The following is a 15,341-nucleotide window of genomic DNA, read 5'->3' as shown; positions in this document are numbered from 1 at the left end:
TGAAAGGTATATTGTATCATTTTTGCATGCAGTTTTCATTAGAAACTGTAATCACTATATGGTGGATTTTTTTTTGTGCTGGTCACTGTATTGAGGGGTGGCCCCAATCTTTTGGTCGATGACATCAAAAGTTAGATTACTTAAGAACTTTTTTCCAAGATTTTTTATCCATTTTCGTCAAAAAGCAGTTGAAAGCTAATAGAAAATAGGTTGTATTACCGCTCTCATCTTAAAATTTGGTTGACCCAATTTCCAGCGACACTGCCGTATGTTTATATTCATTTTATTGGAAATTTGGCAACTTTGGGTTAAGTTTACATACAAATATTTTTGTAAAAGTTACGCCTGAATCATGTTCAAAGTTTCTTTGACTTATTATCTTTTGAATGAGACCTAGGATTTTGAAATCGGGCGCTAATTGGCGGAGACATGGACCTAAAAAATGACATGTTTTTGAGGGGGTGACCCCGAACTTTTGATCGGGAATGTAGGTTGGAATTATAAAGAAAATCGTGTTAAGTACCGTTTCTTTTAATTCCACTAAGAATTTGCATCCTGTGGCAGATACGTATTTTGACCTCAACTGTAAGGTCGCCTTCAGTGTCTTGTACTTGACTCGACTCGACTCGACTCAGCTCGAGCTTGCCCATCGTCACAATGCATAATTTCTTCACCGACCCACTGAATTTCTGCTAATTGATGATGGAGGAAGGATTACCGATGTCTGTAGCATTATTCCGGAAGAGATTAATCTATCTGAAGGGTGAATTAAAATCACTGAATTTCTTCGGAAGTCAACACAAAATTGCACTCTCATGACAACAGTCTGGATACTCCTCGAACTTTAGTCCAGACATGAACGCTCTGACTTTCTGCCCATTAAGCAAATTCTCGAAGTGTTCTCTCCGCCCGGTAGCTGCCATAGTTTCAACTGTCAGCACGTTACCTGCACATCCATACTACATGACGGGAGACGGCACTGTTTGTCTTCGCACGTCTGCGATAGTTCCGTAAAATTTCCGCAAATCATTCTATTTCCTACTGTTTTGTGCCGCAGTTGGGACATTCTCCTGAAAATGTATTGCCATTATTGCTTTCTGCGGTGAACTCTAATGGCGACTTTCTTATGCCGGGCTTTGGCCTACCGGTTATCAGCCACTAACATTCGGCTTCTGGCAACATTTTTCTCATCCGTCACCTTCTGATTCTTCTCATAGTTGGGTCAACTTTATCTGTCACTTTTTACACTGCTTTGCTTACTGCTCCACAGATCGTTTACAAGCGCAGTCGTTTTACGAACTAATTGTGTAAAAACTAGCGAATTGTGCTACATAAAGCATGACTAATAACTCTCTTTCGTAGCGTACTTCTCTTATACCAAACAAGCTACACGTATGTACTGTAGTACATTGCATAAAAATATTGTTGGTGGCCAAGGTCACGATCACTTGATTGGCTTTGAAAATACATTACACATGTAAGTTGTTTGATCCTGCAAAGAATGCCACATCTCGGATTACGTAACAGCTCGCTGATTCCCGATACCATTTATTACCGAGCATTCAGAGCAAACAGCACAGCGACAGTTGATAGCTCTGTGTTTCACCCTTGGGGCTGTCCATAAACCACGTGGTCATAAGGGGGGGGGGGGGGGGGGTTCGGCCAATGACCATTTTGTATGGACAAAAAAAAAATTTTGTATGGACAAATGACCACGCGGGGGGGGGGGGGGGGTTGAAAATTCCCAAAAAAATGACCACGTGGTTTATGGACAGCCCCCTTGTATGAAGTTATACTAACTGTTGTTGAGCCATCCAGTCCAGTGCACAACGTAAGCAATCGCGTATCGGTAGCTAGGTAGACAGATAATCCTATTTGTCACGTGTCAGCAGTTGTCACATGCCATCCGTAGGGATGGTCATTTCGCGCGTTGCACTATTTTTACACCTGTAGGGCAACAATGCGGTCCATAAATATGAGCGTTGGGTATTAGTGAGTCTATTTTTGTACCGCATATGCACTAAATCCTCACGTTATGCCATCAGCAGCCAAGTGAGTGTGACCCTTCACAGAAGTACCTACTACTCAACAGAGCTTGACCGTTCAAGAATAGTCCTGAGCTGTCCTGAGTCTTGACTGGGATTTTCCCCGTTTCGTTGGACAGCGTCATCGACACGGTGGTATCGCGCGCTTGTCGCATTCCTGAACTCGTGAGATTAGCGAAACCACTTGGGGCAGTCGTGGTTGTTTATAAACACTTGTCAGATGATCGCATCGTGTCGTCGTTACCGATTGTTATTGTTGTTTGGTGGCGAATAGGCAGGCGCTCTAATCTATCAAGTGGGTTCTTACCCCGAAGTGAGAGGCATGGGAGTAGGTACGAATTGATAAGATTGAATTCCGTTTAATGACCTGTTCGTGGCTTGTGGCGCTTTTGCATCAGGTACACTCAGGAAAACACCACAGAAAAGCCCAGATGGATTGGGAAATAACTTCCCCCGGCAAGTTCAATTTGTGGATTTCCTTTGTATTGTAGACATTTGGGTTTCATTATCGAAGGGATTAGCCCTGGATCAGAAAGGCTTAGTTTTGATAAGTTTATGTACACAGCTGTAATCTAGGGCTGGTCTTTCCCTGAAAGTAAGGCAGCTATAAATCAACCATTGTTTTAAAACAAGAGTGTCAATTGTTTTGACATAGAATACGGAAATACCGGTAAATCATTGCAGCGTGCACATTAGTGTAGTAACGTACGAAATTTTACTCGTTGATTTGAATTCATTCCCAAGGAACAATTCAAAGTCATTAATAAGCATGCATGTCGAACTGTTGCTGGTTTATAACATTCGCAGCTGAACAAAACCAAATGCTGAATAATAAGCTTAAATGATGCTATTTACATTGTAAATAAGCCAAAATGCAACATTTGGCACGTATGTGAACAGCAATTTAATTATAAGCTTAACAAACGTTAGAGTTTTTTTTTGTTCGATTTGCCCTTACTAGCTTTCATATAAGCTGAAGAAGATCTTTTTTCTTCGCGTTAAAAAGCTTATGTTCCATAGTTTTCGATAGTTGATTATTGTGGTCTACATAAGTTGAACAAATGCTTTTGATGTTTAATACTTCAGCCATTGTGGAACGATCAATAATGGTTTAACAGTAAGCTATATAAACGGATTTATGATTTATTTTTTCGATTATCACTTTTCGATTGAACAACAGGTCGAAGTGATTATAATAGAGCAGTACTGGAACGTTCCTCATCATTAAATATGTATTGAAGTTTGTTGCACACCAATGCACAATATTCGAAATATTTGCTAATTTTCGTAGCAATTTAAAAGTTATAGTCATCTTCACAATTTTTTTAAATAAATATTTACAACCTTCCATAAATCTGAATTTTGATCTATCAAAGCTTTGTGAAGATGTTTCATTCTCAGCGAGCAACTTACCAATTCCAGGATGGCGTAGTCGGTAAGGCATGCGACGGGTGATTGGGAGATCACGAGTTCAAATCCCAAGTTGAGAAATTTTTAGAAGGGCTTGTGTGTTATAAATGCGTTTAGATGCGACAAATAAACATGATTGGACTATAATTGTATCTCGCACTTCAATTTGTTTTTGTTTTCTCAGCAAGTTATTATGGCTGAATACAAGTTTAATATGAGGCTGATATAACACAGATTACTTCCGACTGTAAAGCCTGTATCGCGCTTGCAGAAAGATTGCTGAATAACTTCTCCACTTTGGTTTGAACAACGCCTGATTACAAGCTGTGTTGAAATAATGTTAAACTGTAATTAAATCAAATGTGGAATAAAATGTCATTCAATGTTGGTTAAATGAGTGATTGTTTCTTGGGTTGGTATTTTCTTGTGTAGAACGCGTCAGAACCACTCTGTACCGAAACATGTAAGATTTACTTATAACTGCATAATTGTTTTTTTTTTTATTATATTCAAAAGAAACGACAAAAAGTTATATCAAAGTGATTACTAGTTGAAACAGTAGGGTTTTATTAGGGTTGCTATTCCATTAGGCTGATACAAATTTCAATTTGACTTTTTGTCTCTCCTCCTTTTAAAAATTTTTGATTGGATTTTGTATATTGAGGGGGCAGATGAAAAATATTTATTAAAATATCGCGTTTTGCTTAAAAAAAATCCCAAACAAATACGAAGAGTTTTTAATATTTTTCAAATTATTTTTGCTTTATTATTTTTATCAACCCCCTACTTTTTCGATTTTTAAGAGGATTTTTGAAGTTGATTTATTCTAATTAAAAAAATAACGTTCTCAAATGTTTTGCTCCAAATATGGCTTTATATGTGACTTTCTAAATGCCGCTTAAAGAGTTTTTTTATCGTGCCAACTCCATGAGATATAAGCATTTCAAGACATCGTTGTTTTAAAGTCAAAATTGCCTATGACATTACTTGCTCTTCAAATGCTCCGAAGCTCACATCTTCGAAAAAAATCAAATAAAAAAGTTATTATGACAAAACCGTTTTTGAGGGGATCACCCTTTGTCAAAACTTAAAATTGACCTACTATGTTCAAATTAAGAACTAGATAAAAGGTGTCTTCGGCAAAGTTGCTCGAAACAGCATTGCCTACAACTTTTCTGAAGATTTCGACCGCATATGACTGAAAATTAAAAAGTTGTATTCCAGATTTGAGGTAAGACGAGGACCACCCTAATCAAATAAAAAAAAATGCAGCAAACAAATGCAAACAACTTCTCTAAAGACACCAACTGCCAACTGATATGGATTTTTTTCCTGCTAAAACGTGGATTCGGACCACTGTCTGTGCACTGTTCCCAACATTTGAAAGTCAGTGCTTACTTCGTCAGTACGTCAGCGTTGAACCGTTCCTGTAGCTGAAGTGTCAATCTTTGGTCCACGCGCATCGTGCGGAAAGGTGCTAGCACCTGCATCAACATAAAAAAAACATCCCCCTCTCGGACTGATAAGACCACTCTCCCCAAAATGTTCGTTGCCCTGATAATGCACCCGAAACAAGATAACGGATTCACTAACACTTTTCCCTTTTCTCTTTCGCAGGTATATATAATTGAGTGAACACGAGACCACTTCCGGTGGTGATTCTTCAACTGACCTCGAAGCCAATTTTGCGCTGCTCTCAATCCCATCAATCAAAAAACTGTTCCATATTCTGGTTGTTGTCACAAACTTCACCGTAACATCACCACCAACCATCTCAGCAATCAATCGATTCGACAACAACAGAAAACGGGTACCAATCAATTGAGTAGTGGCCGGCCGTCCACCAGGGGAAGCATCAATTATAAAATCGATTTATTCAAACGGTCTGTCCAGCAGCAGTCAGTCAGTCGTCCCCAGGTATGATTCATCGCCATCATCATTATCTGCGCTCCGTTTGATTGGTCGTTATCTTCTGCTGTGTTGTGTATGCATGTTGGTGCTGTGTGCATGGGAGGTAATTGGCTGTGATTACTAATTAGTGCGGATTGACGTCACCCCGTCCCGTCCCGGTGCGCTGTTGTTGTTGACCAAGGTTAGAGGGAAAAAGTTTGCGATGGTGAATTTGCAAGTTGTATCCAGGTTTTTTTCTATGATCACTTGCAGGTGCTTCTGCTTCTGTATGGCTGTACGTTCCCAGTGGAACTTGACCTGTCTCTCTTCAACTTGGTGTTCTTTGAGTACTTCCACAGTTATGATTCGAAGGACTTTCTTTGCCTGCCATTACATGAATTTGTATATTATGAGGCAAGCACAATGATACACTATGCCCAGGGAGTCGAGAAAATTTTCCCGTCCGGAACGGGAATCGAACCCCCCGTCCCCGGATTGGCGATCCATAGCCTTAACCACTGAGCTAACTGGAGACCCAGTTGCAGGTTAAATATCGTCATTGATCGGGGTTCACGAAAACCAGCCTGGTATTTACCGGCGATGGACCCCTTAAGAGATCTCATCCTGTCACTGAATCAAAATTCAATCATCGCGCAACAATGATGACAATATTGCAACCTGAATTTGTACCGACAATCCACCCAATGCGACATACGTTTGTCCCAACTTGTACAGAATAGGATAAAGATCGCACACCACGAGTTTAGATATTTTCAAGCCTTGCATTACGATTTTCGAGCGGTAGCTTCGTGTTGGTAAATACTGCAATAATGTTGAAGATCTACTATCAAACAGTTTCGATTTTGGGTTGGTAATAATCGATTGAGTTGAAAATTACGCAATAAATTCAGCTTCCGTATTGTCTCCAACAAAAAATTTCGAGATCATGTCATTATCTGTTACCAGTTCGGATAAAGAGTAATCACCGCGCCTTCTTTATTGCTTATTTTGTGCTTGTTTGTCTGACAGTTTTCTTCTCTGCATTCTATTGAAAAGGATACGCAACAGTATCTTGTACGCCTAATTAAAAAGCATAATACCTCTGTATTAGCAGAGTCTAGTCTGTGCTGTTTATTGTAGATTGGGCATATGAGACCATCCAACCAGCTAGTGGGCTATCACCCCTCATTTTTATAATAATCTGGTGGATTGATGTAACTGCTCGCTTCCGCGCCTAAGAAGTTCTACTATCTCATCCTTTCCAGCATCTTTATTGTTTTCAAGTTCATTTATAACCTTTTCAAGCTTATCCAGTGTTGATGCTTCCACTGCTTGAACGTCATCAACTATGTTAATTCAGTTTCTACCTACACCTTCATTGTTACCGTTTATCAAAGCTTCAAAGTGCTTCTTCCACCTGGCTGCAACCATCGTTTTGTCCGTCGTCACATTTTCAGCAGGCACTGTCGCAGTCTTACTACACGTACCGTTGTCAGTTACCTAAAACATCCGCATATCGTTCCGATGCATGACTTCCAGCACTACAGCAATCACACTCTTTTTGTGCATTAGGCACTAAAGTAGTATCCAAGAAAGATGAAATGTTTGATTCTCAATCGGTTGTATACTGGACATATTCTTGACTTCCTTTGGCATAGAATAAATTGCACCAAATAAAGTTCTTAGTTAATACCGGTTGAAGTGCTTATAGAACACCAAGTTTAGAAGCAAACAAGATTTGTTTACAATCAGAGATAAAAAAAAAGAGAGACACATTTATTCATGAATTAAATTCCAATATGTACATATTTCATTCACATATTTTCCTACATTTAAAACTTGTTCAGTGTTGATCACCTGCGCCAATCTGGTACACTATCATTAATTCAATGAACTTGAAACGACCCGCCCAGGTCACGTTTATCCTAGGTATACTCTCCATATGACATGACCTAGTAGTATGTGGCTATAGATTGCGCAATATAATGCCGCGTGATAAAGTCGTTCGCCCGCAAGCTGAAAACCTGTCAGGCTAATTTGCTTCTTACAACAAGTTGTCCGCTTGATTGGTTGTTGGTACTGGAACTGGATCACCCTTGAAGTCGCGCTGGATCGAATTAACTATAGCACTAGCAGCGCGACCATTGCATATCGGTTGATTGAACAGCCCCACGCACCCACCACCGGACCCAGTGACCCAGTCCAACTCCATCGGCGTCGCCGAAGTCCGGTTTGTGGTGCTTTGCCCGACACTACCTACTGAGGAGATCCGGTGTCGAGCACCGACAACCGACCGATGATTGGCTGTTGTCGGCTCAATGCTTTCTCACCCTCCTGACTGGTTGATGTTTTAAATGGATTTCTGTTCGCGCGTTCACAGACTCAGAAATTCTCCACGCATTCCGAGTGAGACAGCACCGAACTTCGATCGGTTCTTGGAACAGAAAATGTGCCACAGCACAGCGAGATTATTACACATTTGGGGGTCACTATCGGCGTGGAGACGTGACTTTGAATTATTTTTAGCGCTTTTTTGGGCTCGCGCTCCAAGGAAAATCCTAACCTAAATAAATTGACTGACCAGTTGTGTTGTTGTTGTTGATGTTGCTCTAGCAGGTACGGCTTCTTAGGTAGTTACTGCTGCCAACAACGTTGATTGCATGCCGCCTCCCATTAAGTAGGCAAGGACACATTCGATTTTTAGATCCGTGTTGGGCATGCTTGCACAGTGGCGTAGCTAGGGTTCTAGCTCTAGCCAAAACACATTGGTCGGGCTCCATACAAAGGGGCGGCCAAAACTCTCAAAAAACGTAATTGATATTTTTAAACTTTATTTCACCTTATAACAAAGTTAATGTATTGTAGTTTTATGATTCTTTATTAAAAGCATACCAGCTTTTGTATTTCAATGACATTTTCACCGCCAAAGTGGCCTAAGTCATAAAATTGAAAAATGAACCATTCGAAAAAAGTAAAATAATAATAATAATGGGTAAATTTAGCTATAGTATATCTATCTATCTATCAATCTATCTATATATATAAAAATGAATTTCTGTCTGTCTGTCTGTCTGTCTGTCTGTCTGTCTGTCTGTCTGTCTGTCTGTCTGTCTGTCTGACCGCTATGGATTCGAAAACTACTGGACCGATCGGTGTGAAATTTTGTATGTGGGTATTTTTGGGGCCGGGGAAGGTTCTTAGCTTGGTGCGGGACCGCTCCGGTCTCTGGAACGGGGGGCTCCCATACAGATGACTTTGCGGGGGACGTCCCTTTGGAGCTGCCCACAAACACGTTAAAAGTGATCTAGAGTGCCGTGTTTAGAAATCGTTTCTCGGCAATTGACAATAAACCCTCTTCCAACTTTGAGTCTCTGAAAGTTCCTATAATGTGTGCAAGAACGGGCGTTTAAGCTAAGCAAAGCTGACATTTACATTGGTTTTGGATGGTATGTGAATAATAATTGTTTGTGAACTTTCAGTTCCATATAAAAGAATGGCCATAGAACCAAGTTTCCACCGAAAACAGGCAGTCGATCCAAGATTTACGTGGGGAAGTGAATTGAGAAGCCCGGTATTCGGCCATACAGTTTGCTCTGGTATCCAGCATATGAAAGCTTGTTGTTGGACTGTTTGAATGCACGTATGGTGCAAAATTAATATGTCACAAAACTTTTCAAATTTTCGTATATTGTACCTTACGATTTTTGGTAATTTTTAAGTTAGAAAACGGTTCGTGTCGTCACGTGTCGCCGCAATTTCGAATAGTACATCTTAAACATCATGCTTAGGGCTGCATAAAAACGTTTAAATATTTTGCAGAAATTTGCAGTTTTTCAAATTAGAGCTATTTAAAAAAGTCATGTTTTTTCATATATTTTATGTAATTTTTCCATTTGTGACTGAAATAAAATTTATCATCCCACATTTTTCACACGTTTTGAACAAACCTGATTGGATTTGATCGAAAGTTGATCATCTAATTAAATTTAAATTGATTTTCTAACAAAAAACGCAAAAAATGTGGGGTTTACTGATTTTTACAATTTTTGAAATTATTGAGGTTACGTAATTTTTGAATACCCCTTTTTAAACACTAAAAATTCGATATAACATATCTAGACAACCTATAACTTCGATTTAACACATAGAAAGAGTTTTGGCCGAACTTTATCTTTTTCCGACCATTGTGCAAAAGTTTGAACTTTGCTCGAACTGTGAAGCTCTCTGAAACTTGATTCCGTCATAAGTAAAACAAACTTGATTCTCAAATAATGTAGGATTTTTTTTATCTAATTCCCGGCTAACTAAGCATCGACCAATAATTGCCGAGTTTATTCTTGCACCACGCCTAATGTATCATGACCAATTTGGTGTCAATCACTTATTTATAAATTAGCTTCCATATCATGTAACAATCATGTGGAAGAACTATAATTTCCTTAAAGTAATAAGATTGAATAATTGTCCTTCGATTTCTGTTTCCGTCTAGTCCACGTCTACTTCGAGCACAACTTGAATTCAATTCCCGTCACACCTTCTACGTGACAGTATGGTACATAGGATGGTCAAAAAATATTATTTGACCGTAGTTGTAGAAAAGTCGGTCGAATTCTTCGCAATCAAAATCATAACATGTGTTCAAGGTAAGATTAAAAGACACGAACACCGCCTTCAGCCAGAGGCTGTACAGACCGAATGAAACTTAAACACTAGACAACGGACACACGTAGCATGCACCAGTGGATACGGAGAAGAAACTTTCCTCACGAAAAGTTTCATCGCCCGAAGCGGGAATCGAACCCTCACCCCATAGCATGGTGCGATTAGAAGCTTGGTGACCCTAACCGCACGTATACGAAGCTCCACCAAGAAATTTTAAAATTCAGATGGATTTAGCTTTGGTATAACGACCAAAATAGTTTAATTAATATGTTTGTCCACCAGATCATAAAATGCCATCACAGTGCAACGGAGAAATCTTCCTCCTGGGTTGTGAAATACGATGTCTCGTATGCAGAAAATCCACGCACGTATTTGCTTGCATCCTCCTTAGGCGAAGACAACTGTGAACAAACATTTTACCGACGGGAAAAAGCGATTGATTTGATTAATTGATCAGCTTTTGCTCCATTTCTGCAGCAGTGAAAACCAACTTTAAGGTGCCACAGGGCTTTTGTGGGGTGTGAATTGGTTGGTTCGTTCAACAAGTGAATCTGGCGAAGTGTAAATAAATTGAACGGTGATGAAGAAGAATTCCTCTAGCTGCTGCTTTGATGCGGTTGCATTCGGCAAACAATTGTAAAGTCATCAGTCGTCAGAAACGTGAAATTTGACGTAATTGTTCGATTTCTAGTGCTACAGGGGGTGGTTATTGGTAGTCTACATCTTTTTGCTTCCATCTGATGGGCCATTGGCAAAGGTAAGTTGGAATATCTGAATTTATCCACTATTTTCCGTCTGATATGACGGGAATTAGAAGTAGATTTCTACCCTAAATATTTCCATCTTAAAGATGCAATGTGTAACATCTTCCTGCTTTGGATCCATCTGCAGATCGCTCATCGATTTCGTAAGTTCCAACGTCTTGAGCAGCGGTCTTGCCAAGATCCGTAAAAGAGTTTTCCCTTCGCAGGCCGGGTTTGACCTTAGCTTCCTGATTTGCCACAGACAGGGATTCTCCCGAGGCGTACCCGGAAGCTGTCGAGTATCCGGCACTGGATGAACTGTTCAATCGCTGTGGTGGTAAGCGCTGAACCTGTTGCAACCAGGTCTGGCTGGACCTCCACCAGTCATACATTCAGTTCATTATTCTCGGTCTTGACTGCTTCCAAGTCTGGCTGAACGTATTGCAATTTGTCCACCAGCAGTCACTTTTCGTTCGTTGCTTTGATGTGCTCCAGTGCATTTCTCCAGATGTTTCTTCCGCGATTCCTACATTGCTTCTTCTTCTTCTTTATGGCTCGACGTTCGCGTTGGAACTAGGCCTGCCTCTCTTCAACTTAGTGTTCTGTGAGCACTTCCACAGTCATTAATTGAAGGGCTTTCTTTGCCTGCCATTGCATGAATTTGACATTGTGTGGCAAGCACAATGATACATTATGCCCAGGGAGTCGAGAAAATTTTCCCGACCGGAACGGGAACCGAACCCGTCGTCTCCAGATTGGCGATCCATAGCCTTAACCACTAGGCGAACTGGAGACCCTACATTGATTCTTCCCGAATTTCCTTGACGAGTTTTGCCCAAGATTTCTCTTGGGATTTCTTCCGAGATTCTGCCTGGGAATTCTTCTTAGATTCTTTGATTCATTTGAGATTCCGCCAAGGATTCCTTCCAGGGTTTTGCCTGGGATTCCTCTCAGAGTTCCTTCATGGATTCCTCCAGAGATTTCTAACGAATTTCTCTGAGGGATTCCTTCGGCGGTTCTTTCCCATGTTACTCCTAGGATTTTTCCCGTCTCGAGGAATTTAGTCGACAGATTCAACAAAAGGACGAGTCCATCGAGAAGCTCCAAAAGGATCGAGACCAGGCGTTTGTGGACCTACGGGCGGCTCTCATGAAACCTGTCAGTCTGAAAGCGAAATATCAGGATGGCCAACTGAAACACAAGACCGAAATCATGTAGGAAAGTTACACCTGCAAGAACATCTACCTAGAGAAGCTGATGGAGCTTGAAGAGCTTTACATCCGGTCAGAGGACACCCTTCTGAACTTACTGTATAATGACGGAGATTTTTGTAACGCGAGCCAATTTTTGTAACGCGAGCAGTCGCGCGTTGAACTTTGTACAACACCCATGCGTTCTGCAATATCTTAGGATCCTGATTGTTTAGAGCAAAACTGTCTTCGGCAAAGTTGTTGTTAATGTCATGGGCTACTTGGTACTGATAAAGCTGATTCGTAATGCGTCCACTGAGCGGCGTTAGTGAGAATGCAAATTATATATCTAATATCTCAGGATCCTGATGACTTAGAAAAATCCTGTCTTTGGCAAAGTTGTTTAGTTGATCATGGACTTATAGATGATTGGTCATTTAATTTGAAATTCCACTACTAGATGGCGCTAGTGAGCATATAAATTTCATATCTTATGTATCTCAAGATCCTGATTATTTAGAAAGATGGTGTCTTAGGAAAAGTTGTTTGGTAGGACTTACCGATGATTGGCCGTTTAGTTCGAAATTCAAGCACTAGGCAGCGCTAGTGAGCACGTAAATTGTATACCTTATGTATCTCAGGATCCTGATGACTTAGAAAGATGGTGTCTCCGGCAAAGTTGATCAAGGGCTAACAGATGATTTAAATTTTAAATAAATTTTAAATTTTAAATTTTACCACTAGGTCTGCGCAAGTGAGCATGTTTGCTGTATATCTTATGTAACTCAGAATCCTTAATACTTAGAAATATGGTATCCTCGGTGAAGTTGTTCAATAATTCAAGGGCTTACAGATGTTTGGCAATTTAGTTTGAAATTCTTACTACCAGGCGGCGCTAGTGAGCATCTTACATATCTTAGGATCGTGATTGCTTAGAAACAAGGTATCTTTGGCAAAGTTGCTTGGTAGGTCGAAGGCATATAGATGATTGGTCGTTTGATTCGAAATTTCACCACATGACAGTGCTAGTGAGCATGCCCTGGTTACTTAGAGATGGTACCTTCGGCAACGCTGTTTAGTAGGTCAAGTACAATCAGTTGAATGGTCGCAGTGAGTATGCAATTTTTATATATTATATATCTCCGAGTCCTTATCACTCGGGAAGACGGTATCTTTGGCAAGGTTGGTTGATCGTTTCAGTTGGTTTCAGTTGGTTGGCCGTTTGATTTGAGCTTCTGCTTTCTTGTTCCGAGAGTTTGAAATTTTGTCTGTTAGTTAAGCATTTAGTTGATTACAATATGCTCTTATTTGGGTTTGATAGATGAACTTTACATGAAGGTCAAGCGCTTCTAGTACACAGTGTTCGAAATCGATGATTTTACGATCAAAATTAAATAACTTTTTTTAGGTTGGTTCTAGAGGTTTGGCGTGTTCTACAAAGTTTTTCTGCATGTTAAAAGGCGTCTTTTGATAAAATGTAATAAATGATTAATCCCCCTAGAAGTGAGATGAAAAATTTATTTTTTCGAAATATTTTTTTAGAGGTTTGACGTCTTCGGCAAAGTTGTAGCCCATGATAAAAGAACAAAAATCGTAGAACATGTAAAAGCTCCATCTCTTACGGTTTTCGAGATATGGGGCGTTTTATGCGAAGTACCCCTAAAACTAGTTTTTTCAGTATAGCTTCAACAGATAAAATCCTACAGTTTTGTGATCTTCTACAAATTTGCTCAGGAAGTCGAATTACACATTTCTTCCGAAGATGTCAAGTCATTATATCTTAAAACAAAAAAGTTATAGGCAAATTTATCATATTTTAAGGTGTACCTTCACCTTAAGTAACTATTTCCGGCGCAAAATGGCGCAGATGGCTCAGTCGGTAGTTGAAAGATTAGACTTTTTACTATCACTTGGGGGTGGAAACCCTCGTGGGCAATAGTGGGAAAGGTGGTTTAAATACATGACAAAAACTAATTATTTTGCCTGTAATACAAGCAAAATAAATAAACAAAAATAATAATTAAGAAGCCCACAGTAATTTTTACTGCACTGTGTTTCTTCCGGCAATATTTTACAACGTTTTTGCAAAAACCAGTGAGTTTTTATCACTAAAAATTAAAACATCAGAGCAAAATATTGTTCCCGAGAGTTATAACTAAAGCTAGTTCTAAATAAAAGTATTGAATTTTTTCAAACTTATGACAACATATCTATGCCCAAATGAATGACAACCTACTTAATAGTCATGAAACTGAATGGCTACGGTGGTTAGAATATCAAATGCGTTTTGATAAATACCTTCGCAGTTCTTATTAAGGTAGTTGTAATTTTACATTCTTCAATACATATTTTGACGATTTCCTGCTGAAAATAAAGTTAATCTTTTATATCAAATGATCAATTTGATATAAAATTTTATTTTCAACCCGATTTTTGTGAAAAGTACTGTTAAAAATATGAAAAGTACTTCAATTAACTCATGATGCAGACGATGGGACGTAACATGTAATTGGTTAACGTCAAGAGATTATAAATAATGTTTGAAATTTAAAAAAACTATCGCGTTATTTCTCGGCACCCTTTGTATTTTATTGATTTATATCTGATATATTTCTATTGCTTCCCAGTTGTAAGTCAAACTCGTGGATTACCGAAAAAGCTGTTAATCTGCTATCGGACGAATCAAAACTTCTCCTGATGTTTTCCGATACTGATTCCGTAGTTGAAAAGTCAAACAACAAATATAAATATAAATACATGAAAAAATAACAAAAAAATCTACTATGTGGTTTAATGCACATCTTGAACTGTTTAATATTTCCTTCTTCCTATTTCTAGCGCTACTTAACTTGAATATTGCCCCAAAAAAAACTTCAAACAGGTAATTTTAAAGTAACTTTATCAGAAATTGTCTGACCATCTGATAGTAAACAATATTAATTCAAAATCATGAATAAAATATTCTGTTTGGTAAAAACAAGGCTCAAAAACGACACGAATGCAACTTTTGTGTAAAGTGTCGCTAATTTCAGTAAATAAATAAATAAATCATGCTCAAAAATGTTGTAAAATATTGCTGGAAATAACGCAATGCGGGCTCCTAATTGTTTAATTTTTATTTATTTTTCTTGTATTACAGGCAAAATAATTAGTTTTTGTCATGTATTTAAACCACCTTTCCCACTATTGCCCACGAGGGTTTCCACCCCCAAGTGATAGTAAAAAGTCTAATCTTTCAACTACCGACTGAGCCATCTGCGCCATTTTGCGCCGGAAATAGTTACTTAAGGTGAAAGTACACCTTAAAATATGATAAATTTGCCTATAACTTTTTTGTTTTAAGTTATAATGACTTGACATCTTTGAAACAAATGTGTAACTCGACGTCCTGAACAAGTTTG

The 15,341-nt window shown here is 39.1% G+C and overlaps 1 protein-coding gene across 1 annotated transcript in view; it reads left to right on the top strand.

Annotated features, from left to right (window-relative positions):
• The window catches only part of LOC109417793 (terminal nucleotidyltransferase 5C), a gene marked incomplete at its 5' end in the record, with an annotated part of 301,534 nt that overhangs the window by 250,376 nt on the left and 35,817 nt on the right, over positions 1-15,341 (top strand).

This window comes from Aedes albopictus, chromosome 2, assembly GCF_035046485.1.
Source record: "Aedes albopictus strain Foshan chromosome 2, AalbF5, whole genome shotgun sequence".
In the NCBI taxonomy this organism is placed as follows: Eukaryota; Metazoa; Arthropoda; class Insecta; order Diptera; family Culicidae; genus Aedes; species Aedes albopictus.
The sequence above is the reverse complement of the archived record's forward strand: the minus strand, read 5'-3'. Positions and strand labels throughout refer to the sequence as shown.